The following is a 24,406-nucleotide window of genomic DNA, read 5'->3' as shown; positions in this document are numbered from 1 at the left end:
TGAGAACGTGTTTTACCTGACAGGAGACCTGACAGCCACGGCTCTGTGTGCTCGAAAACAGATTATCTGGATTTTGGGAGACTCATGGATACATTGGTTGAAGGTGCTTGCTGAAAGTTGCGGTCTATGTGCAGATCTTGGATTTCCTAATGTAGAAGTGCACTGGCATGGCGTGCGTGGAATGAGGTGGCTGGACTTGGTACCTCTCTGTGTAACTTTACAGGCAGAGCGTCACCCGGACATACTTATTATTCATTGCGGTGGAAACCGTTTAGGCCATGTGTCTGGAATTTCTTTGCAATTTGCAATGAAGGAAGGACTTGCGAATGTCATGGACATGTTTCCAAATTGCCAAATTGTTTTTTCCTGTATAGCACAAAGACAGATATGGTTGTGTTCCTATGCATTTGGTCCACAAATGGAGAAAGCGAGGTGCAATTTGAATAAAGCTGTTTGTGCCTTTCTAAGGGATGTTGGCATGTCCTCATTCCACAATGAAAACATTTTGTTTCATAATTCATTACTTTTTCGTACAGATGGAGTATATATACATATGCTGGCAATCAGATCTTTCTTCGCAATGTACAAAATGCTTTGCAATTTTTTTTGACATCATAGTCACCTATTTCACAATCCGTTTTTTCTAACCTAAATTTCTTGAGGGATACACACCACCACCGAAAAGGCTCTTTTCAGAGCCACCACTTACTCCCAGCAAAAAGTCCATTGGTTTTGTTATGCTTACCCTGTGTGTCCTACGATTGTCTGCGGACTTTTAAAAAAATGTGCAGGGGCCTACAACGGTCACTTGACAGTTCAATTGTTTAACTGAGAAAGTCGGCTCTGAAAAGAGCCTTTTTATTAATTTTTGTAATTTTCCAGTTTACTACTTTTGACGACACAAGACACTAGGAGAGGAAGGCAAAGGAAGGTAAAGAAGGGACACCAACCACGGGGATAAGAAGGGGCAGATGCAGAAAGATATAGGGTGGCCTTTACTTAGGTAGGGAGCTATTTTTCTGGTGCTCCGTGACCGTAGCCCCAAAAGCACTTTGAAGACTCTCCCCCCTGCAGAGTACTGCGTCACAATACACACACAATATTGTGACCCTCGAAAGGTAAGGGTCAACAGCATTGCAAATGGCTTGTGAGGCAGCTGGAGGGATGCGCTCCCCCACAGGAGTGTCTCTTATGGTGAGAGGATCGGACATGGAGGATGCTGTGGAGGAACTCAATCTACTACGTTCTTCGCATGGCACCACCTTGCAAATGTCTGCACTGTGGAACGAAGTTAGGTGGCGCTTCATGGTTGTCGTACCAAAGCTGTACGCACCAGGTCTCCCACGACTGAGTACCAACTGGCAGCGATTACACTTGACAGAATTCGCACATGCTTTCGGTACGTTCCCTAAAATGGAAAACCGCCACACCCACGACTCTCGCCGAGTGTTAGTAGTGCAGAGTTCCTCCACCTCATTCTCTTTTTCCTCTTCTTCCTTGATCTCTACATCCTTACCCGTATATCCCTCTGCAGGCCCTTGGGGAGGTGGTGGTGGTGGTGGTGGAGGTTTTGGGGGTGGTTCTGAGGCTAATGCAGCAACAGCAGCCATGGATGCCATAAGGATTTACCTAATGGTCGCTACAGTAGAAAAGGCAGCACACCTCTAACTGCTAGAGCCAGAAGCACAATGAAGATGAGCTCAGGGGTGTGGCCATTTATAGGGGTCCAAGGATGCGGCTTGTGACCATATTGTTCGCTGAAAAGCACTTCAAAAATTGCAAACAACACATTCACAGGTGGAGCTATTGTATGGGAAATGTCAAATGGTGATTTTATACTGGAAAATAATTTCTCAGGTATGTGTAACTTATTTTGCAATGTTGCGGTAACAGACAAAGTGCGCAAATTCGTCCACACGCTCAGCGTGGGTGCGGTCACATGATGACGTCCTGAACACATCCACGAGGGAAAAGCATGCCTGCACGATAGCAAATGCAGACTAACAAACGTGCGGATGTGCGCCAGTGTTCTACGGACAGTGTTCAGGTCCTGCAACTAATTAAAAGTGCGACACAACTGAGATGGACATTTAGGGGCAGGCGGGATGTTCGCGAACCTCATCTGATGATTGCAGGGACAGGTCCAGTGTCCTTAGGACACCTCCATTTTGTTTCACAATGAACATTTCGGCCACCGCGCCTGTTCTACGGACGGTTCCATCTTGCTGCGGACGATACGGACAGATATAGTATCCTCAGGACACTTCAAATTTAGTTAATTTATATACATCCCGCCCACCTAGTATGTTCTAGGAACATGTTTTATCTCGTTTGTGAGCCGCACGGAGAGCAATAATGTCCTCAGCATGCCCCATTCATTTCATTTACGCAGAACCTGCACAGATGGTGCATTCTAAGATCAGTTCCATCTTGTTTGGCATTGGTACGGGTAGGTGTATTGACGTTAGAACATCCACATTGAATTGCTTATGGCTAGTGTAGGGGAGGACAGGCCTTGAAGGCCCCCCTCACCTGCATCATTCTCCCCAGGTGAGGACCATGGCTCGTTGGGTGCCCCCTCACGCCACCCGGGCCCAGGTGGAGGAGGGTGCGCCCACCGACGACATTGCCCCCACGTATCCACTGTTCACATATACTACAGTTTAGACAGGCCTAGAAGCCATCTTGGTTGGCAAAGATGGCGTGAGTTTAGCGCACTGCAGCGCGGCCCCCACCCTTGGAGAACTTTCAAGCATCCCTGCTGCCGCAGCACCGTGGCAGATCCGCTGCGAGCACGTTCCCATGAGAAAGTTGGGTATGAGCTAGCACGCGATAGCAACACTGTAGCATTCTGTAACCCACAATGTAATATTGCGCCCCGCGTGACCTGGCCGGCAAGGATGAAGCGCCGGGGAAAGAAACTGTACCATAACTATCTGAAGGAAGCAGGAAAGAATCCTTAAGTAGAACCTGCAACTGTGAATTAACTATAGAAGTACAACGTTTTAATGACTTCACCCCACATCTGGACTAATGCTGTTATATCACGCCGAAGAATGTACACAGTTACACAATGAAACTTATAACCTATATATGTATAAACGTTTATTAATCTTAAACTCTATATGTCTTTTTAGTCACCCATAGCGGCGAACATTAATCCCTGTGTTGCACAACCTAGCGCTACCTCAATAGTGTAAAATGTATATAATGAGTCGAACACTGTAATAGATAGAATGCTCTACAGTAGAAAGGTACTCAGATTGAATGTGTTAAAGAAATGTCTACAGTAATTGAAATATATGCGTGTTCCAGTAGATTAAAATGAAGCAGACGTTATAGAAGTGCTGCACCCAAAAGTCGACAATGCACGAGGAAAATACCTTTGTGAATGTGTGCAAGGCCATTCTCCCTCCCACCCTGTGAAGCCTGCCAGACGCGAAAGCTAAGGCCTGTGTCGCTCTCCCCCACCTCCCCCAACCAAGCTGGAGCCGCTTCAGAGATTTGTAGGCCCCGTTACAGCATCCAAGGCCACAGCCCGCCACCTGCATTATTTACAGCACGGTAATAAAACCCACGGTTGAATCCACAGATCTACCAGCACCCTCTCGTAAATCCCACAACCCCCCCAGACCACCTTAAGCATGGCCCCGTGCATGGGCGACCCCCAACGCTGGGACAAGACAGAGTGGACCATTTATAACTACTTCTAACGCAGCAGACAGGCATGTACCACCCGTCCCAGGCCCCGGAGCCCAGCCCCTCGACCTAAAATACCAGTCACACGGACACAGGTAAATCTCACCCCGACAGACGACCACCAGACCCCTCACACGGTGCATTCCTCACGTGTTGTATCTGTTTGAACAAAAGCCTAACGAAAAGATTTACAATGAAAGTTAAAAGTCGTTTTTTAAAGTAACTGCAAGGTGCATGGCCTAGGGCAAATAAGTCAGGAAAGGTATTCATCTTTGTCACAGGCTGCCCCATCGTATCAACACCGCCCAGATGACCTCAAGCCGGCATGCCAGGCCCGGCCCAACCCACGAGGCTGACCAGTGACGTCCTCGCGCCAAGACCAACCACGCTGCAGCAACACCTATAGTTAGTCGACGCCACCCAATCCCAAATAACTTGTGCCCCCTATAGTATGTAGGTTCTGATGATGTTTTTTGTATTAGAAATACGCCTGTCTTTGCTATTGTCAGACAGAGCGCTCTCGGAGGTTGCAGAGTTCTTTGCATGCCACATTCTTTGGATAAACTCCCACTTACGCTCACCCGCACTCTGTCTTGGCCTTATTCCCATTACGGGAGAGTCCTTTATTGTCTCTCATTGCGGGGAGGATCGTGCTGAAATTGGGGGCGCTTCCTTTCAGTGGTGACCCCGATAGCGTGATTTCTCCAAATTATTGTTCCCAACTCCTTTTAACGACCCCCTTTTGGCACGAGAATCTCCGGTCAAAAAGGGAAACGCACGGTGAGCCGGCTCCGGGAAGATACCCGCCACCGGCGACCGGTACGCTCAGAAGTGCGCACTCAAACTAAAGGGGGTACGGGATCCCGGTTGAAAAATCCCCTTTGAGTACCGCTCGCCGGAGCCGGGGCTGACCGTTGAGCAGGAAGGCCACACCGCCTGGACGGACCCAGTTTCGGAGACTATCGGTTCAAGACGGGCACGTGAGTACCGAGTGCGAGCGATCATAAAGGGAAGTGGGAGGGGAACTTGTGAATAAGAGAACGTGGACAGGTAGTAGGAGGGAGTTACGGGGGTCTACTGAAGACGAGTTTTGAGGCACTCTTTATCTTTTTCTTTGCATATGGCCATTAGGAGTAAGAAGTAAATGAAGAAGTAGAAGTGACGGAAACCTAGCTCCGAAAGGGGGTGGAAGGCGGCGCCGCATAGTGCTATCTTGGCTAGTACTGGGAATATATGAAGAGGTGAAATATAAGTTAAAGGTGTCTGGCAAAGGGAGACACGGAGAATATTTTTAGTAACTGCTACTCTTTCTATTCTTTCTTTCGAGGGGCAGGGGTTGGAATTGAAAAGGGTTTAAGGTACATATACTCATAGAGAACAAGAAAATAGGGAGCACAATTGGAGTAGTGGGAATAAGGTAGTGACACGTACAGACGTGAACATAGTAACGTGAGCAGAAGAACAGGGACAGCTGGACAGGGAGGAAAGGGAGGAAGAGCGAGGTGTGAGTGGGAAGACTCTGTGAGGTGTGCGCACATCGTGTGAGTGGTGAAGAAGGAGAACTGACCGTTAGGGTATGCAAGAGAGTGGCGGTCATAACTAGTGGATGGTCAAGTATGAGGAGAAGAATATGAGAGCGTATAGAAATGAGAAGGCAATGAGGTGTGGTGGATAATTAAGAATTCGCATAGTGAATTAACTTGGGTGAGATTGCTGAGAGTCCGCTCTTGTCTGTGCCATAAAGATATACATACATACATCTGTATCTAACAAAAGCAAAAGGAACTGTATACGACCACTGCCATTGATTTAAAATATGGGGGCAGAAACTCCCTTGTCACATATTTGTAAGAGCTTACCAGGGTATGTGGAACGAATAAAGAAGTATCACGATCAATGGGTAACAGAATTGAAGGGGGAGGGATTGCTCCAGATATGGCCTGAAGGGGGGTCCTTTGACAAAAGCGTTCTAGATATGGTATTGACTTGTATTCGTATTAAATACAAGGGAAAACAGTGGCAAAACAGGAAGGAGATATTAGATCTCTAGAGACTGTTTGAGGAAGTACCCCCACCCAAGACTCCGTCACCAAACACTGATTTACCGTCCACCACAGACAACCCGCTTATGATCCCCAGAGAGGAAAAGGAGCAGCCAAATGCAGAGCAACCAACAGAAGTAATTAGTTTATACCCGATATTAAAGAAGCCAGCCCCCGCAGCAGGGTATAGTGATCCCACTTATGTGCCTCCCCCGACAACAACTACGCCCCAAAGACCAACAGCCCCCCCGCCATATGAAAGTACCAGGGAGCGGGCCCAGACAGGCACACTAAGAGTGGACGTGGAAAAATTAACGAATGACTTAGAATCAAGGCTCTCGATAGCAAGAGATGAACTTTCGAGAATAAAGGACATATGCGAGCGCACAGCATACACTCCAACACGATCGGGACGCATGTCTCGAGCATCAAGTGAAAGCAGGCAAGTAGAGGAAGGATGGAAAAAGGGTGAAATACTGTTCAGGATTGAGGAGGAGCCGACACGGATAATAGAGGTGGGTGAACAGGAGGGGAGTATCGGTGATGTATCACGACAGACAGGGATCAGAGAGGACCTGTTATGTGATGTTAGAGGCGACATGGAGGAAAGTGATAGGTTGAGTATGGCAGTAGGAGGGGAAAGCGAGGAGATGGACGGTTAATGCTCGCTAGGGACGATAGATGACGACTGGATGGGACGACTAAGGAATAGAGTGGGGAAGATGGCATCGTTGGGGACAGCAACGCCTAAGGCAAGCGAAGGTGCAACTACAAAAGGGAAATTGCAGCTCCCATTAATACACAGAGGAGGAGGGAGACCAAATTATGTACCCTGGGCCCAGATGGATAAAGCTAATTTAATGAAGTTACTGCCCCCGTTGTCAGGAGGGGCGAGCAAGTGGATATATGCATTCGAGAAACATACGGCCGGCATACCGTTGGCAGTAGGTGATGTGAAAAGCCTAATAGTATCAGCAGTAGGAGATCAAGCAGACAGAGTATGGGCTAAGGCTGGTTTCCCAGGCGTGACATTAGATTGTGACCGTCATGATGGGGCTTCATTTAATACAGTGCGGGCAAGGGTATGGGACGCGCTGCGGGAGACGTTCCCAGATACTCCAGATTTACAGTCAGTAATGCAATGTACGATGAATGATGGGGAGGATGCTATGGAGTACATCCTTAGGGTGCAGGAGATGTGGAGAGCGGAAACGGGCACGCCTTGGCACCAGTCGACGTCCCTGTTTTATTTCATCATTAAGAGAGGGCTCCCAAAAGAGGTGCAGAAGGCGCTTGATAAAATAGCGGGCATTGAGGCGAAGGGGTGGCCAGAGATCCAAAGCATAATTGTGCACCATTGCAAGAGGATAAAAGAAAGAGAGAAGGAAGTAGCGCAGAAAAGGTTGGCAGACGAGGCGAAGCTAGTGCAGTCAAAGCTGGTGAAGGTCGCAGCTGTGGTAGCCGGGCTCCCACTCATGAGGGAGGGAGAAGAAAGAGAGGAGGGGCAGATAGCAATACAAGGAAGAATAGCAGCTAATTGGGCAGGACAAGGACAGCGGCAGTGGAACGATCAAGAACAGAGCGCAGGTCCAATGTGGCAAGAGTGGGCCCCACGAGGGGGAAGAGGTGGGTACAGGGGTCGAAGAGGCGGACAAGGGTATGGAGGAATGGGAGGAAATGGGTGGCAGGGTCCCAGGGGTCCGCAGGGGAGCTGTTGGAATTGTGGGAGGTGGGGACATTACTCAAGGGAGTGCAGAAGCAGGCAAAACAACGGATTTCAAGAGGCGGACCAGTACGGTCACCCCCACCCAGGGAGCCCATACGGCCTCCCCATGGGACAGCATCAACAACAAGGAAACACAGGGCAAAGAGGTAATGCACAACTACAAGGACATCAGTACAGAACACAAAACCACCCACAGAATAATGACACTACACAGTACACGCCAGGCAATACCTTCGCCACAGCAGCAAATGGAGCCCCCGCCCCCGACCCTTACAGCGGCGTTTCAGTGGTTTCAGGGAACATTTTCGATCAAGGGGGGGCACAGAGACACCCTGCATAGGACAGCCCACAGAGAACACTTGCGTGTCCAGTTCTATCTACGACCCACAATGCATCAGAGGAACCATTGATAGGGGCGCAGATAGGAGACAAGCAATTTATATTCATGGTGGATTCGGGAGCGGAGAAATCATGTATTAAAGAGGGCCGGTTCCCGTTATCTAACAAGACGTTAGAGACGCAGGGGTTCTCTGGGGCTGTAATTGAAGTTCCTTACACAGAAGAATTGGATGTAACAGTAGGAGGAAAGACAGTGAAGGCACCCTTGCTGTACTACGAACGATCTCCAATTAATTTGCTGTGGAGGGATCTCTTAAGCAAACTAAACATGACAATATCATTCACAGGGAGTGGTATAGTATGCTCAACACCCGGCATATGTCCGCTACGCATAATGGCAGTAAGAGAGAGCCACGCAATCATGCAGGAGATTAGAGGATTACCAAAAAACGAGGAGATGTTTCTTGAAGGCCTACGAACATTGGCTCTCATAGTACCAGAATTGAAAAGAATGGATTGGAGGATCCCAGCCGAGTTCCTCTTCCGCCCTATAGTGTGCCCCGACACAATTCCCGGGTCAGTGCTGTCTTTGGATTTACACGCAGTACACGTATCAGCAAATAGAATATGTGTGATTGGTATTGACATGGAAGGGTGTGAATGGCGAACGGTACTGTGTACAGATGCAAACATCCCACTGCGGGAGCTGTCAGACGTAGAACTTTTTTCAGACGCCGAGACAGACGGCGAAATAGTGCTGGAGCTAGCAATGCCGTGCGACATTGTAGTTACAGTCAGAGAAACTCCAGTTGAATTAATGGCAGTGGTAGGAGCACCACACACATTTTTCGACGATGACATGAGGTTAGTACCCACTAACCTATGGACAAACGGCCCCCATGATGTAGGGCTACTACATGGAGTCAAACCTGTGGTAATAAAACTAAAAGAAGGGGCAATTTTACCCCGAGTAAGACAATATCCATTGTCTCGCGAGGCAGAAGAAGGCATAAAAGAGACGATCGATGCACTACTAGCACAAGGAATAATAGTGCCCTCAAACTCCCCATGTAACACATGCATTTACCCGATCAAAAAAGCGAAGGGAGGTTCATGGAGGATGATACAAGATTTACGCCCACTCAATGATGTGATTCAGAAAGAGTTCCCTCTAGTGCCGAACCCGGCGACAATATTATGCAACATCCCAAAAGAAGCATCCCATTTCACAGTGATTGACCTGAAAAATGCATTTTTCTCAATTCCCCTAGCAGAAGAAAGTAGGTACTTAACAGCATTTACACTAGGGGGGAGGAGATTTGAACACTGCAGATTACCACAAGGATATTGCGAAAGCCCAAGTATATTCAACAGGATACTACACGAGGATCTGGGGAACTTATCTGTAGAAAGTACGGTGATTCAGTACGTAGACGATTTATTGGTTTGTGCTCAGAACGAGGAAGAGTGTAGAGAGGATTCGATAACACTCCTGACATTACTGGCCAACAAAGGATACAAGGTGGATAAGGGAAAGTTACAATACTGCCTGACAGAGGTCCTATACTTGGGACAGCTGATATCTAAGGATGGGAAACGGATCATACCAGACAGAGCAGAGGCAATCAGAGCAGTTGGGGAGCCCAAAACAGTAAAAGACATGCAGAAATTTCTGGGTATGTGTAACTACTGTCGAGCCTGGATATTAGATTATGCCGCATACACAAGGCCCTTATTGCAGGCACTAAAAGAAGCCCAACAGGAAAACAGACACATAGAGTGGTCGGAAGAAATGAACACATCCTTTAACTCACTGAAGGAGTTAATATCAAGCGCTCCTGTTTTGGCAAATCCAGATTATGGACGCAAATTTTTCTTAATTTCACACTGCAAGGGAACGTTGATGACAGCAGTACTGACAGAAAAGACATCATTGGGCCACAAGCCACTGGCTTACTATAGCGGCACTTTGGACGCAGTAATGCAAGGCCATTTCGCGTGCGAGCAATCACTCGCCGCAGCCGCGTTCGCAATTGAAAAAAGTGCTACAATAGTAATGGGCTGTCAAGTTACATTGTTTGTGGAACACTCACTTTTTGCAATATTGGAGCGATCAAAGAGCACATTGACAACACAACGCGCCACAGCATACGAGATAATACTGTCCAGTGCAAACATCCACATAGTAAGATGTAAAACAGTAAATCCAGCCACATTCATTACAGAGGCATGCACAATAGAAGACATGCAGAACCACAACTGTGCAACGTTCACAGGGGACGAAGGTGAGGATCAGGTGGTTTCGGAGAATGCACTGAACGAAGGAGAGGTGTATTTCGTGGATGGGTCAGCGTCAATTGACATGGAAACAGGAGAGAAACATGTGGGCATGGCAGTGGTACGATTAGAAGAAGGTGAATATGAGACACTAGTGCAGTACCGCCTCCCATCACACTATTCGGCCCAAGCAGCAGAACTAATAGCACTAATTGAAGCACTGCATGCAGCGAAGGGGTGCGCAGTAACAATATACACTGACTCAGCATACATGACAACCACGGTACACGGAGGGCTGGCACGGTGGGGGCGGAGAGGGTTTCGACGAGCAGATGGAACACCGGTCCAACATGCAGAGTTATTGAAAGAGTTGATTGAGGCTTTACAAGACCCCACGGTAGTGGCAATAGTGAAATGCCAAGCACATACCTCTAACACAGACGTAGTGTCTTTGGGAAACGCGGCAGCAGACGCCGCCGCCAAGGAAGCTTCGTATTTCCAGAAAGATGAGGTAGGAGAGTTCATGTTGCACAACACGACAAGCCAAGAGATCCCTACAGGATATAATATGATGCTTACACAAGAGATTTTAGAGTTGCAAGAGGGGGCAAGTGCAGAAGAAAAATCACTATGGACTAAGAGAGGGTGCAGCAAATCACCAACAGATTTATTGTGGCGACAAGAGAGTTCAGGAAAAGCAGTGATGCCAGTTACATTGTTAGAAATAGCATTTCAACAACTACACTTCCCTGCACACAATGCAAAGCAACACATAGTGGCAGAGATACAAGAAGATTGGTTCGCACCTTGCCTCCAGGAACACATTACTAGGTTGGCATTGGAGTGCACAACATGTCAAATTTACAACTCAGGGATGACATTACGGACACTAAGAGGTACAATACCAAAACCCAATGGCCCATTCAGGGAGCTCCATATAGATTATGTCGACATGGGAGAAAGATGCAATGGAGCTCGGTACATGATTGTGGTTGTATGTCCATTCTCAAGGTGGGTGGAGGCAGGTCCCTGCGCGCGCCCGGACGCGAAAAGCGCCGCGAAGTTCTTGGTGAGGGAAGTATTCCCGCGCTGGGGAATTTGTGACGTGATTCGTTCAGACAACGGCACACACTTTGTTAATGAACTATTCAAAGAGGTCACTACATTGTTAGGGATAAAACACAAATTATGTTCGATTTATCATCCTCAAAGTAATGGCGTAGTGGAAAAGATGAACGGCCTGTTGAAAAGCAGATTGTCAAAACTATGCTTTTCACTAAAAAAGAATTGGATGTACTGCCTACCCCTGGCCCTGTTCGAATTACGCAATCAGCCTAGCAAGGACCACCATTTGTCACCACATGAAATTGTCACGGGGAGGAGGATGAACACAACACATTCGCCTCTCCGTGAACGTTCTGATGCACACAGAAGCGCTGCGGTGTTGGGAGAAGAATTCACAGAGTATTTGAAGAAATTGACACAGGCAGCGCGCATAATAGCGAAACAACTGGCGCCGCCCTTTACAAGGGAGGAGGGAAATACAACAGAACAAGTGACACAGCCTGACAAAGAATTACAGCTAATGCCAGGTGACTTTATATATGTCAGAAGTTTTGTGCGAAGGTGGAATGCACCACGTTTTCATGGCCCTTATGAAGTAGTATTTTGCACGCCCACGGCGGTAAAAGTAAAGGGCCTTAGATACTGGGTGCATTTGACAGATGTACGCAGAGCATATAGCGCCGTGGAAGGCGAAGTACAGGACGAGGCACAGGCAACAGCGGACAGTGAGATTGAGCAGAATGGATGAAAGGACGGTGTATGTACAGTGATCAATGATGAAACGGCTGGCAAAATGACAATTGTATTGGTTTTTGGTTTTTCTATGTGGATTTTCATTTTTTGGTTCTTTAAAGAAGTTCTATATATATATATAAGATGTTGTATTGATGTAATTGCTTTGATTGTATATGCCCTTGTCTGTGAATACCACCCCCTCCCCCACCCACTTCCATACCCGGTCAAGATAAGGTACTACAATATCGGGAATGTTTACATGTCTGTACTTAATGCACTTTTGTATCTCAAACAGGAGCTACCATGGCATCTAATGGGCAGCCTGCAACGGATAGATTTGTTAGAATTAGACAAATGATAATAGAGAGATGCACATACTCATACGAATGTGGACTATCAATGTGTGTTATAGTATTTTTTATATCAATTTTCTGCCTAGTAACATATTGGTTCATAGCGTTCATCTCTATCGAGATGAACGAGGGGGGAGGGGGGAGCAACATCACCCTAGCCCATGGGACCAATTCAACTACAAGTGTATATACGAAAGAAGGTGATTTTTTGGTGTGGGATGGATCAAACCTCGTATGGGGTTACTATACCACACCGCCCACTGATACCCTGTCAAAATCAAACCGTTTACGAAACGAAAGGCAAACTGACACGATGTCCATACTTGAAATACATAACAGCCCCACTGCCCACCCCGCCCCTATGGAAAACAATGATTTATTATTTTTTGAGGAAGATGGCAAGGTGATAATGATGACAGAACACGAGGAGTCATATGAGGACCTGGAAAAGGGGGGTGGGAAAACAGAAGGGGGGCCTATCCTTCCATCTATTGCACACCAAAGAAACAGAAGGAGCAAGAATAGCAAGAATAATAGGCGGAAAAGGGAAAAAAGTAGGAGGGGGTATGATGAGTACTATGGGTTGGGCCTAGATAAAATGGAAGACCCACGACACCCCCATCAAGCAAATAAGTGGTATGCAGATATGAGTGCAACAGCTAAACAAACAACGAATGAGAGCTGTTATGTCTGCTCTCTCATCCCCCATGCATCAGGCACACCCAAAGTGTTGCTACCCAAAGAATTGCCCATTATAGATGCCCAGTGTCTCCTTCATCTCACGCTATGCCGAATAAAGAACACCTCCCAGGCACACGACGTCACTTTCAAGATTATGCAGACAGAAAAAACCTGCTACCCAAAAGCATCCGGAGTGATCTGTCTCAAGGAACCATTTTTTGCAATACAAGGGACACTGTTTTCTGATAACAAATGGAAAGATGAAGAAGTACTGTGCAAAGCGGAAGCGCTGAGAGGTGTCCAACCCGACAAGTTGCAGTGGATAGAAGACACGTGCACATCAATATGGAAGGAACACATCTCCAAACTGACATGGGTAACAGCAATGGAGAAGCCCTTCAAGCTCCAGGGCGAAATAAAAAATGAACTGTGTTTCAGGGGAGAGGGGAAGGTGGCAATGGGAACTAACAAGAACTGTAACAAGACTCTTACCATCCCTGATATGAAGAAAGGAACGGCCGCACTAATGGACACATACTGGGTATGCGGGAATAAGGCCTACCTGCACCTTCCCCAGGCATGGAGTGGCAGCTGCTCAATGGCCACTCTGCACTCGGCCCTAATGGTGATCCCAGAAAGCCACGTCAACGAAAATAAAAAGACACCAGGCCAAGGTGTGGCCCCTCCAACTGCAACATCACACCTCTATGTCCTGTCCTCCGGAGAAAAGGGAGAAGAGCTATCGCGGAACAGAAGAGCCTCAAACTACATATCAAAAGCCTCATCTGATTTGTTGGCACAGATCCCGGACAGGTATCGACTGTTCAGCTCTGTAGAAACATTCTTTGCCTCACTAATACCAAGTATCCAAGCAAGGGTAAATACAAAATGGCTCCAGATAACGCGTTGGGAACTAATTCAGCTGGCAAATGACACTGAAGAAGGGTTCAACATAATAAAGGTGGAACTACGAGCTCTACGACTGATGACAATGCAGAACAGGTATGTCTTGGACCTGTTAACAGCGATGGACGGTGGTGTTTGCCGAAAAATAGGAAGTGCCTGCTGCACTTTCGTACCTTCTGAGGACGCGGAAAACGGCTCCCTGTCCCACGTGATCGAGGCAGTGCATAACCTGGGGGAGAAGATGAAGATGGAAGGTGGGGCAGAAGACAGCACGTGGTTCGACAATATCTTTTCCTGGGTTCCCTCATGGCTTGGAATGGCAATGAAATTTCTGGTGCCAGCTGTGGTGTTCCTCCTCGTAGTATTCTGCTTGTGCCAAGTGGGCCTCCGATGCTGCGCTAACGCGGTCCCTAATGGTGCAATGATGATGGTGACAATGGGCAACTCTGGTGGTACAATTAGGGCAACACAAGAAGTACAGATACAAACAGGAACTGATAACACTCCCAGGTACCAGTTTGCACCCATATACCGTGACAAATACATAGTAGATAAATTATGGCATACCACTATCAAGGAACCCCGGGATCTGGAATGGTATGAAGAGGTCTGGGTAGATTTGGAAGAAACTGGTGATTGTATATACTTAACCTGCACACCAGACGAATATGCTAGGAGAGGTGAGAGCTTAAGGGGGGTGTGCAGAGCATGGATGCCCATCAAGGGAACACCTGCATGGGATGACGCAGTGGTAGAAGAGCAAGAGTGTAGAAGGTTAGAAGAGCTAAAGAATTCGTTACTTTAGTAACGAAAGGGGGGAAATGTAGGGGAGGACAGGCCTTGAAGGCCCCCCTCACCTGCATCATTCTCCCCAGGTGAGGACCATGGCTCGTTGGGTGCCCCCTCACGCCACCCGGGCCCAGGTGGAGGAGGGTGCGCCCACCGACGACATTGCCCCCACGTATCCACTGTTCACATATACTACAGTTTAGACAGGCCTAGAAGCCATCTTGGTTGGCAAAGATGGCGTGAGTTTAGCGCACTGCAGCGCGGCCCCCACCCTTGGAGAACTTTCAAGCATCCCTGCTGCCGCAGCACCGTGGCAGATCCGCTGCGAGCACGTTCCCATGAGAAAGTTGGGTATGAGCTAGCACGCGATAGCAACACTGTAGCATTCTGTAACCCACAATGTAATATTGCGCCCCGCGTGACCTGGCCGGCAAGGATGAAGCGCCGGGGAAAGAAACTGTACCATAACTATCTGAAGGAAGCAGGAAAGAATCCTTAAGTAGAACCTGCAACTGTGAATTAACTATAGAAGTACAACGTTTTAATGACTTCACCCCACATCTGGACTAATGCTGTTATATCACGCCGAAGAATGTACACAGTTACACAATGAAACGTATAACCTATATATGTATAAACGTTTATTAATCTTAAACTCTATATGTCTTTTTAGTCACCCATAGCGGCGAACATTAATCCCTGTGTTGCACAACCTAGCGCTACCTCAATAGTGTAAAATGTATATAATGAGTCGAACACTGTAATAGATAGAATGCTCTACAGTAGAAAGGTACTCAGATTGAATGTGTTAAAGAAATGTCTAAAGTAATTGAAATATATGCGTGTTCCAGTAGATTAAAATGAAGCAGACGTTATAGAAGTGCTGCACCCAAAAGTCGACAATGCACGAGGAAAATACCTTTGTGAATGTGTGCAAGGCCATTCTCCCTCCCACCCTGTGAAGCCTGCCAGACGCGAAAGCTAAGGCCTGTGTCGCGCTCCCCCACCTCCCCCAACCAAGCTGGAGCCGCTTCAGAGATTTGTAGGCCCCGTTACAGCATCCAAGGCCACAGCCCGCCACCTGCATTATTTACAGCACGGTAATAAAACCCACGGTTGAATCCACAGATCTACCAGCACCCTCTCGTAAATCCCACAACCCCCCCCAGACCACCTTAAGCATGGCCCCGTGCATGGGCGACCCCCAACGCTGGGACAAGACAGAGTGGACCATTTATAACTACTTCTAACGCAGCAGACAGGCATGTACCACCCGTCCCAGGCCCCGGAGCCCAGCCCCTCGACCTAAAATACCAGTCACACGGACACAGGTAAATCTCACCCCGACAGACGACCACCAGACCCCTCACACGGTGCATTCCTCACGTGTTGTATCTGTTTGAACAAAAGCCTAACGAAAAGATTTACAATGAAAGTTAAATGTCGTTTTTTAAAGTAACTGCAAGGTGCATGGCCTAGGGCAAATAAGTCAGGAAAGGTATTCATCTTTGTCACAGGCTGCCCCATCGTATCAACACCGCCCAGATGACCTCAAGCCGGCATGCCAGGCCCGGCCCAACCCACGAGGCTGACCAGTGACGTCCTCGCGCCAAGACCAACCACGCTGCAGCAACACCTATAGTTAGTCGACGCCACCCAATCCCAAATAACTTGTGCCCCCTATAGTATGTAGGTTCTGATGACGTTTTTTGTATTAGAAATACGCCTGTCTTTGCTATTGTCAGACAGAGCGCTCTCGGAGGTTGCAGAGTTCTTTGCATGCCACATTCTTTGGATAAACTCCCACTTACGCTCACCCGCACTCTGTCTTGGCCTTATTCCCATTACGGGAGAGTCCTTTATTGTCTCTCATTGCGGGGAGGATCGTGCTGAAATTGGGGGCGCTTCCTTTCACTAGCTCGAACAGGTGCGCTGTTCGCAAACATTTTAATTCTTTAAAAAAAAAAAAAAATCTCATCCCCTTACTCTACAACAAATATACAAAAACTTTCTAAAAAACTACACGCACTTTAATCAACAGAAACAAAGGGGGATGCAGACACTGACACGAATATAGGGGAATTAGGGTTCAACACAGGCCGATTGTGAGGAGATGATTTGTGTGGGGGAAGAAGGGATGGATGTTTCATCAAACCGTCTATTTTCTTGTTCAAGGTTTGGGGACGGTTCACTAGGAAATGGAGAAGGGGGGCAGGTACAGGTGGGACAGTGATACCGTATTTTTCCTCTAACAAATTCTTCCACAAATTCCCTTAAACTATTAATATTGACATTCAGTGCGTCCATTTTATGTTCTATTCTTTTTAGCCTGTCTTCCTCTGTGTCGTTTGTTGGCATTTCTTCTTTTTTTTTCCTGGTCTGCTACAAATAAATATATATATATATGTTAAATGGCCATAAAACACTGAACATTATTTTGCTTATGCAGAGCACTGTGTACCATTACTGTCGCTATCGTCGGACATTTCCCCATGCAGAAAATTCTCCTCCAGCCACTCCAAAGTACTGCACATTTCTGTATGAAAAGAACAGAAAGAAATTATTTTTTCAACCCCTTATACCAAAAAAAGTACACACTTATATAAGAAAAATTAAATTAACTTACTTTTTTGCTGTAATTTGTCTTTGTTGAAGTGCGTGCATCTACTGTCGGTCCTGGCTGCAGAGTTTCTGTGAGGTACTTACGTTGGAGTCATACTTTCTTTTTTTATGGTACAATCCATTTAATTCTACTGGTCATTAAATGCATGGTTTTTGTTTCAGACGTTTAGGTTTCCCTATTTATTTACTATTAATTATAATGTCTTTATGTCTCCTTTCTCTAAATTGAGCATTTTTTGTGTAAAACATTAGTACTATTTCAGATGGCCCCTGACTGTTTCGGTAGTGATGACCTCGTCCACGTCCGTCCGCAGACAGGCGCTCAGTCCGTGCCTTCACAATATCGATAGCGAGGAGGTTCTGTATGGTCTACGTTATATGTTTGTAAAGTAATCAAATGAAACTACATATCTCCCAAGATCACATGATGACAGTGTATATTCAACATAAAAACTTTATTAACGCAATGTTATGATTAGGTTCCCCTTCAGAAAATCTGTGAAATTCAGTTACAATAAATTTTTTGTTAAAGGGACGTTATGGTTAAGTTGCCCTATTAAAAACCTGTACAATTCACACAAAAAAAACGTTGTTAAGGGGACGTTATGGTTAAGTTGCCCAATCAAAAACCTGTGCTCTTCACTAAAAAACCTATTCAAACGTGCCATTATGGTTCAAAGTAAAACCGAAAAACCCCTGAAATTCGCCAGTTATGGTAGGTTAAGCAACCATAACTGGCCGCACCATTGTGCACTGCTACCATTAACACCCAGGACATCAAAGATGGCATTGCAAATGTCATTGATGACATCACTGATGAAATCACATGTATATTTAATTTTCAGACAAGGGATTGTGAATGTCATGTTGGCAAAAAAGTATGAGGGATTATCGGGAGATGTGTAATAAACTACATACTTCATCACGCGATATAGGGTTCTAAAGAAAATTCCACTGCAGTATTCTTTCTAATACAGGAAGTTACTCATACAGAAGGATACCCGAGGGTTCGTAGCGCTATATAAATGCCAAATTATTATTATTATTATAGTTAGAGGCTGCAGCATACCCCACAGAGTTTCTATATTTGCCCTTTCCAAAGTTGTATAATAAAACAGTGAATGCTTCTGTATCAGACTTTTATGGTCTGTGAAACATGTACTAAATTGCTAATAATGCATCACTTACTTCATATTTCTAGTAATGCACACAAAACATAAATATACCACAATGCATACAAATATGGGGCTTATATATGGAGAGTACAGTAAGCAAACAAGAGCCAGTATCATTAGCAACTGTGTATAATCTACATGATTGTATTCACGCACAAAAATGATAGCTTTGTTTCAGGCCTGCTTCTTCCCCTATATATGTACATCATAAGATCCAATTAAAATGTAAGGAAAGTATTGTAAGCACATGTGAGAATAGCAATATCTATAAATGTAATACCTTTTGAAAGTTAACTTTCGACTGTCAGTAAATAAAAGCATCTGGCCTAGATGTGGCAGTGAGCAAAAATGAAGGGGCTACACATGTGATGTCATCAGTGATGTCCTCGATGACATTTGTGATGTCATCTTTGATGTCCAGGGTGTTAGTGGTAGCAGTGCACAATGGTGCGACCAGTTATGGTTGCTTAGCCTTCCATAATTGGCGAATTGCAGGGGTTTTACTTTGAACCATAATGGCACGTTTAAATAGGTTTTTTAGGGAAGAGCACAGGTTTTTTTTTGGTTGGGCAACTTTATATATATATATATATATATATAAACTTGATGAGGGTCTGCCTTGAACTCCTTTAGTAGCAGGGTTTAGAATTGTAATATATCCGTCACATGCTGGTGTTTTCCTGACAAGAATACAAAGAGCAAAAGGTAGAGAAAAATGTGATCAGCTACACGAACATATTATCACAAAATACAAATTTTATTAGTCATAATTAAAAAACATCGTAAAAACACAAATATGTTAAAAAAATCTTATAAAAAACACATATATAAAGTGCAAGTGACACAAAAAACTCTAGGGTAACAAATCAATTATAACAGTTAGACATTAGTCTTTGACTGGACTAGAGCACAACTCCTGTGGTACAGCTTCGTATGACAGGTACAGGAGAGGAAAAAAACGTTTTGGCCAATAAAGACCCAAATACACAAAGCAGATGTTTTAATAACTGGTGTAATGCCTCTAAGACGTGGACTCCCTGCTCACTGTGCTTATGCAAATGGTTATTTCCCATCTGTGAAAGGTACAGTTAGCAAAAAGCGTGTGCTGCAAACACTCATCTCAGGACAGGTTATCATGCCTTGTTCTTTCTGGAGAGGAGCGCGTGCTACCTTTTTTTGAAATATTTTCAAGGAACTTGGGGTTAGTCACCCTAAGTTACCTGGGGGCAACCAGACGTGGACTCCCTGCTCACTGTGCTTAGAGCGGCACAGCTTCACCTCACTGATGATGCCCAACAAGGCTGAAACACGTGTATGGGGTTGCTGGTGGTACTCTTGTTCAGAGAGGAATTGCCATAGCATTCCGGTGCTGGACTGCCCATGTGGGTGGGACCAAGACATATGCAAATGGATATTTCCCATCTGTGAAAGCTACTGTGAGCAAAAAGCGCGTGCTGCAAACTCTCATCTCAGAACAGGTTATCATGCCTTGTTCTTTCTGGAGAGGAGCGCCTGCTACCTTTTTTTAAAAATGATCTCTTTTGTGTTGTGTCTGTACATTCAAATCCCAACTTCTTCAGTGTTTCTGTTAGCGAGTACATTTTCTCCATCATTTCCTTATCTCTTAGTTCTATTTGGACAGTATCTAAGCATTCGTGATCTTCAAAAGTTACCAACTTGATGTCATTCGCTGAAATTGACTTTAGTTTGGGAATAGCTTTAAAAAGTATGAGGATATTTGTTCTATTAAGTATTAGACGTTCCGTTCTTCGTTTGTTATTTTTTATCCGTAGATTGTAGTGTATTTGGTCGTTCATTGGATTCATGAACTGTGGAATTCTGATGTCAACACGTGTTGGATGATTTTCGTTTTTTCCTCTGATTTTTACTCTATAATTTTGAAATTGTCTCTTTGTGCAGGATTTCTTTTCTTGATTTATTTCACGAGCACTGGAGCCATGCACTGAAGATTCTAGGGATCTGACTGATATTTCTTCATATCGTTCTTGCTCCTCAGTTGTTCCGTTTGATATATCCAAAGAATCCTCTGATATTTGTTCGCAGGAAATTTCATGGTAGTGACTATTCTTTTCTGTGTATTCATCCATGATTATCATGGTGGAGTTGTTTGTACCATTGTTTTTTCCTTCCAAGATTATTTCTTGCTCATCTAGATGTTCAGTTGTATTAAGTAGATCAACAATACTTTGAACAAAAGTTTCCTCAATCGCTGACTTTTGGTCTAATGCTGTTTGTTTGTCTGAGTAATGTTGGGGTTTTTGCCGCTTTTTGCAGATGTTCTTGTCTCAGATATCGGTGGTTGTGATTTTACAGTAGATAACTTTATATTTCTTAAGAAGGCTCTTTAGCCCGTCTGCTTGGAAGCTGCCTTCTCTTTCTTTTGTTGGTTTCCAACATTCTGTTTTGGTAATTTATTTGTTTGCGCAAATATCTGAAAGATGTCAGTTGTATCTTTATTTGCTGTTATTGGTGGATTAACAATTGTTGGTTGTAAGATCGAGAAATCTACGATTTTTCCATCACTATAGTTTGTTTCTCTACATCCGGCTTGACTTGGATTTGAATTTTTAAGTTCCATCGTATTTTCCTTAGTTGAGCCAGGTTTTGTCTGTTGTTGTGTAGTGGACATCCAGTTCATAACACTGGTCGTGAGTCAGATTTTTTCTTCTCGATTTCCTCTTGCTACTTCGAAAAGTCTTTCCTGCCATCTTTGTGTTTGTTCCGCCTCTGATTCAAGTCTTTTTTCAATTGTGTGTGTGAAAATGTCCATGTAAATCTGTTTTGAATGTATCATTGCTAGCAAAGTCGCTTGCTTGGTCGCGTATACTATCTTTCATATCTTCTTGTAGCTTCACAAGAGGTATCATTGACTGGGAGATTATTGTGATTAGCATGTTTTGGAGGTCAATCATTGTCGCTGTAATTCTTGGCATGTTGTTATTCTCTATTTCTGGGCTAGGCAGGTTTTTTTTTTTTATGCCTTTCTGGTTTCTTAATTCATCTACATCTTGATGTTGTTTTCCAGATTGTAGAAATGGAGTGTAAAATGAATCTTCAAAATCATAATTGAGTTTTTGTGGAAGTTTTACTTTCCCCTCTGTATTATTTTCTTTTCCTTTTGATATCTCTACTTCCTTTGTTTTGTTTAGTGCTAGACGAGTTACCATTGGAGTTGAAGTTGATTCCGGTAAATTTGCCATAGTTATTTCTCTAAAGACTTCTCTTTGTTTTTCTACATTGTTCATTAGGCATTCTATCTCTGTAATGGCAAAAGATAATCATCCTACTGTTGGCTTTGATTGGATCATCTGATGTTTTTTCTTGTCATTTTTCTGATTTATCATGGCATGTGTTTACAACCATTTTAGTTTTGCTTGCTTTGCCTTTTCCTTTTTTGACGTGTCCATTTGTAGTGGTCTAGACATTTGTAGTGGTCTAGACTCCAGATTAGATGAGGGGTGAAAGGTATCATTTCCCTGTGTCAATCTGTGGGTTCCTGTTTGTTGTAGCATCGGTGTGGACTTTTCTAGATTCTGTTCATGTTGATCCTTTATCACTGATCTTTCTGTTCGCTCACTATCTCCAGAGGAATTATGTACATCTGTTTTTCCTGTGTCTTTTCCTCCTGGTTTCTCAAACGTATCTTTGAGTTTCTTATGTTTTGTCTTCAATATTCATGTTTGTCTTTCCTGGTGCTTCCACTTGTGAAGTTCCAGTGTTCTTTTGCTCATCTGCCTTCGTATTGGATTTCTTTTCATTTATTCTGGTTGTATGGACGTCTTGTATCTTGGCTGTTTCTTTACTTGTCCCTTTAAAAAAAATGTTTTCAATTTTATCAAGGTCTTCTTCTAGATTGTTGAAGTTTTAGTTGTCTGGGTTTGTTTTGTCTTCAATTATTGCTCTGTCTTCATTTGGTCTTTCGTCGCTTTCTCGTTTGTACATCATTTTTTCTTTGTCGTCTATATTCGTTGGTTGTTGTCGCGTCTTAATAGTTTCTTCCTTCTTTGATTTTTGGAGTTCTTCCAGCTGGACTGTGATTGAGTTTTCGAGAAGAGCAGACTGTGCCCTGCTGATATCCTCTTGTTCTTGCTTTATATTTTTCTTCTTGATTAATGTTTGTGCTATTGTTTGTTGGTTTGGGTCTTTTGTGCTTCTGCGTGGGGAGGCGGCTTTCAACTTGCCTCTCTGTCTGGGTTTTGGTCGAACCAAGAGGGCTGGTTTTCCTATTTTGCTTGTTAGTATTCTTCCTTTGGAATGGACCTAGGGTAACCGCGGTCTCAAGGGTTTCTTCAAATTCTATACAGATTCTGTATACTTGCAGTTAACAACAAGCAGGCCAGATCAAAGGGCTGGTCCTCACAATCACCAGTCTACAATTTTCTGTATGCTTTCCAATAACTGAGGCAGACCAGATCAAAGGGCCAGTCCTGCCAGTCTCCGGCATACTTTCAAGTTTTTCTGTCAACTTGAAGTTGTCCAAGGCAGACCGCCTCAAAGGGTTAGTCCCCACAGTCTCCGGCGTGCTTTCAAGTTTTTCTGTTAACTTGTAGTTGTCCAAGGCAGACCGGCTCAAAGGGTTAGTCCCCACAGTCTCCGGCGTGCTTTCAAGTTTTTCTGTTAACTTGTAGTTGTCCAAGGTAAACTGGATCAAAGGGCTAGTCCCCGCAGTCTCCGGCCTGCTTTCAAGTTTTTCTGTTCACTTGTAATTGTCCAGAGCAGACCGGATCAAAAGGCTAATCCTCACAGTTTCCAGCATGCTTTCAAGTTTTCTGTGAACTTGTATATGACCAGGGTAGGCAGGATCACAGGGCTACTCCCCGCACCCTCTGGCGTGCCTTCTAATTCTGAGTTGACTTGAGAATGTCGAAGAGTAAACAGGGTCCCGCAACACTCCTCACAGACTTTGGCCTGTCTTCAAGTCTACTATGTAGTTGATATTCCTCAAGACCACGCTGGTAGAGCTTCCCTATGTTCTCCGTCAGTTATTAATTGTTGCTCGTTACTGTGTTGCCTGGCAGAGTATTAATATTCAGTCTAAAAATTTGTCAGAAAAGATACAGAGCAAAACGCGCTGCTGATTGACTGCCTCCCCCGCCACGCTGTGTGTCCTTGTGTTGGCTTCAACAAATGAAAAATAAAGTGTTACATTTCTTGTTTTTTTGTCTCTGCTCACCTTTAGTTTTAGACTCCTTTTTCCACACTCAATCAGTTGTAGCGCGCAACCCGCTTTTACATGTGGCACTTGCTATTCTTTCTTCTCCCTGGCTCGCTCTTGATGATGGGTGGACAGCCGTGGAGTACAGAGTCCGGAGACCTCAGACCAAAGACAAAAGACTCTGTGTTGACTCTGCGGCCGCTCCACGGGAAGGGGAGGGTTTTATCTGGCAGCACAGAAAGAGGACTGGCAAAAACAGCTCCGGTCAGGAAAAATCACAGGTAGCAAAACGCAGAACGGCAGACAAAAGACTCTGCATTGACTCCGTGGCCACTCCACGGGAAGGGGAGGGTTTTATTTGGCTGCACAGAAAGAGGACTGGCAAAAACAGCTCCGGTCAGGAAAAATCACAGGTAGCAAATCGCAGAACAGCAGACAAAAGACTGTGCGTTGACTCTGCGGCCGCTCCGCGGGAAGGGGGGGGTTTATCTGGCAGCACAGAAAGAGGACTGGCAAAAACAGCTCCAGTCACGAAAAATCACAGGTAGCAAATCGCAGAACAGCAGACAAAAGACTCTGCGTTGACTCTGCAGCCGCTCCGCGGGAAGGGGGGGGGGTTTATCTGGCAGCACAGAAAAGGGACTGGCAAAAACAGCTCCGGTCAGGAAAAATCACCATATACATGTTTTAACAGGAGCAGAGCAGAAAAAAACAACGCCATGAAAGGGGGACAAAGTGAAGATTAAGAAGTCGTCTACCGGTTGGGGCACAAGCTAGGATGTTCGATCAACAGAACAAAGAGGAAGGACTACGGTTCAGGC

The sequence above is a fragment of the Ambystoma mexicanum genome, chromosome 11, assembly GCF_040938575.1.
Source record: "Ambystoma mexicanum isolate Mex_15411 chromosome 11, UKY_AmexF1_1, whole genome shotgun sequence".
NCBI classification, from domain to species: domain Eukaryota; kingdom Metazoa; phylum Chordata; class Amphibia; order Caudata; family Ambystomatidae; genus Ambystoma; species Ambystoma mexicanum.
The sequence above is the reverse complement of the archived record's forward strand: the minus strand, read 5'-3'. Positions refer to the sequence as shown.